Source organism: Octopus bimaculoides, chromosome 6 (genome assembly GCF_001194135.2).
Source record: "Octopus bimaculoides isolate UCB-OBI-ISO-001 chromosome 6, ASM119413v2, whole genome shotgun sequence".
Lineage (NCBI taxonomy): Eukaryota > Metazoa > Mollusca > Cephalopoda > Octopoda > Octopodidae > Octopus > Octopus bimaculoides.
The window spans coordinates 57424763-57428518 of record NC_068986.1 but is presented as its reverse complement, the minus strand read 5'-3'; positions in this window follow the sequence as shown (position 1 = coordinate 57428518).

Here is a 3756-nt window from a genome sequence, read left to right as displayed (position 1 = left end):
CCGTATTCTTTCTGTTGAAGAGCGTAGCTCGAAACGTCAAAGACTTTCCGTATTCCCGAGCGTCATACTAATATATACTTTTGTTATTTACACCACCTGTCCTCGTCTGTTGTTATTTTTTGTATATTCTCCCATATATATATATATATATATATAAGCAAAAAAGCTCGTTGTAAAATCTCAAGAAGAGATCAGAGTAGTAACTATACTAAAAAGTAAAGTCAGTCGCCACATCAAAGTGACTGTTCCATGTTACTATTAGTTGAACCCCAGGCAGATTCTCCGCCAGCTGGTTATCGGTGCAACTCTGCACCCTTCATATACAATATATACTGTTAGCAGGGGAGTGAACCCCTACCACCCTCTAGCAGGTAACATGATCGCGAGACTGACTCATTTTCGAGTTATTTGGCCTATCTTCAGTCAGGAGCAACTGTCCTCTAGAACGATAGCCAGAGTCCGCTTCAGCCAACAATATGTTGTAAACAAAGTGACCATATAGTTACGACTGTGATCCCTACTTGAGATTTTAGAATAGCTTGTTGCAAATCAGTGATCGATGGTCGCTCTGTTTACAATATATTGTTGAGGACTTTAGTTATCGCTATGGCGGACAGTTGCTCGCGATTGAGGATAGGCCAAATAGCTCGAAACTGAGTTGTTTCGCGATCCTGTTACCTGCTAGAGGGTGGTAGGGGTTCGATCCCCCTGCTAACAATAAATATCGTAGATAAAAAATGCAGAGTCGCACCGATAAAGGGTGCAGAATCGCGGAAAATCTGCCTGGGCTTAAACTTGTAATAACATGGATCAGGTACTTTGATTTGACGACTGACTTTACTTTTACACACACACACACACACACACACACACACACACACACACACACACACACACACACACACACACACACACACACACACACACACACACACACACACACACACACACGCACACACACACACACGCACACGTATGTGTGTGTGCTTGTATCCATATCCCTTTCTGTGTTTATTATGTTGATTCTGTTAGATATAAATGAAGAAAATCAGAAAATGTTCCGGATGATCGACTAAAATTCTTGAAACTAGTGTTCCGGGTATGACTGCATTCCAGTGACTAAAACTAGAAAGAGATTAGAAACACATATAAACACACATATATATTTATATACATACAACATGTTTCTACACAGTCTCAATCTACCCATTCAAGCCGGTGGCAATTACTTGCCTAAAGTACCACGAAGTGGCACCGTACCACGTACCCAGCGGTTGCAAAGCTAACTTCTTAATTATAAAGCTATGTAATTTGTATTCTACAAACTTGTAGCTCATGTGCGATCTATATACTTTTCGAAGAGACATCTAATGTAAAATTTAATGAAATAAAATCATGTATTACATTTGAATAAAATTAACGCGTAACACGCTATTAACATGTTATATAAAGCTCAAACGTATGCTTGTTGACAAAGATTTCAGATATTTGTACAATAGGGACAAATACATTGCCAATGTTTATACAAAACGAACAAAGAAACGTTTGATATTTCATAGAATTCAGGTACGCTTTGTTATTGCATGCACAATTTGAACGTTTCAATTTTTAACAAAGCATTCATAAATCATAGGATTCACAGCTATTCTGAATTTATAGGTTGCACTTTTACTATTACAACACTGGTACAATGTAATGAACCTGAAAAATATATACACTTAGTTATGAATTGTAAAAAGTACTCAGTGTAAAATAGGTCCTATAAAGATAAAGTGAGGGCGCATGGCCTAGTTGTTAGGGTATTGCACTCCCGATCGTGAGATTGTGGTCTCGATACCTGAACGGGCTGCAGTGTGTTGTTTTATTGGGCAAAATACTTCATTTCTTGTTGCTCAGCAAATCATTTTGGTCTGTGACACACCATACACCTGCAGAATCGTCTTACGCGAACTCGAGAGACTGCCAATAACAATGATAAAGTATAACTATTACTACTGCTATTCAAAAACATATACACACCCACACATATATGATTAAAAATATAGAATCAAACATCATTGTGCTAGGGTTTCTCTAATTGGTCTAAGTGCTAATAGTAACACAAACTGAGATAGACACCCTGCTATACTCTTTCGCCACAACTTTCTCTTATTCTTCCTTCCTGTTTCTGTTGTACCTGTATTTCAAAGGGCCTGCCTTGTCACACAGTGTCAAGCTGAATCTCCTCACAGAACTACGTGAAGACTACACGTGTCTGTGGAGTGCTCAACCACTTACACGTTAATTTCACGAGCAGGCTGTTCCGTTGATCGGATCAACTGGAACCCTAGTCGTCGTCATAACCGACGGAGTGCCACGCGCATACAAACACATATGTACACACATATAGAGGAGTAAATGTAAGGATAAGTAAGTGAGCAAGTCGATATATAAATAATACTAAATAATATTTAATGCAAAAAATGTACATATGTTTACATATAAAAAGGTCCGATTAACACAGAATAGAAATGATATCAGGAACTAAAGGAGTTGGATGAGAGTTTAATTCGTGATCTCATTTCTATTCTGTGTAAGTCGGATCTTTTTTATACGTAAACATATGTACATTTTCTTGTATCAAATGTATTTGAAATCTTTTGTATAACAACTTGCCTAACTTGCTTATCCTTACATTTACTCCTCAACCTGCTTAAGTTTGAGCACTACGAAGTGTATTCCATACGGAGAATATGTCTCTCATCTATATATATATATATATATATATATATATATATATATATATATATATATATATATATATATACACATGCATATACACACACATAAACATACGCAATCACATACATATATGCATATGCTCGCACAAACCCACACATAGAGACAGAAGTGAGGGTGTTTTTGCCTCTATAGATAGAAAACTGTATCATTACAATTAGTAAATCTTTTCTAACCAACAAAAGACTTGACGGTGACTTTCTGAAGAAATAGGTTTTCCGCGAAACTAAACTGACTCAGATACTCGCATTTCGATATCAAAAATAACACAATTACAATAATAACAATATGAATAAATTAATTAGGAACGTAATCAACAACCTACATCAACGTGATTTAGTTAAGAGTTGAAGTGGAACCTAATTATTTACTTCCAGTTCTTTTCATGATTTTTCTGTGTAGTTTTCATGGTTTTTAATAGAAACTATTATACAATTTAAATTTAGTCATTATGTTAAACATTAATATCTTCCTTCGTTAACGGTCTAATAGATAGTGAATCACCTCACACAGATCTTCAACTGTATAAAATATACATAGAAATACACATACACATATTGTTTGTCTGTGTGAGTAAGTATCTATCTCTGAATGCAGGTATGTATGAGTCATATTATTCGTCATTAAAGACTCCTCTTCGTAGGTCAAAAGTGAGTAAACGAGTATCATATGTTGACCACAGTATTTGCGCTCTTTTACATATAAAAGCCACGTTGCAGGCATGAAATGAGTCTTCCTCTATGTATATGCATGCATCTTGTTGTGCATATATATGTATTTATATCTGAGTACATGTGTGTGCGCGCGAGGGTGTGTGTGTGTGTATAACGAATTATTAAGGTGGCTACTTGCAACTTACAACCGAAAGCGAATAAGTATAGTCGTCACTAAAGTAATATTTAGCAGAAGCAACAGAGTAACACAAAGTCCGAGAGTTTCGTGTATATATATATATATATATATATATATATATATATA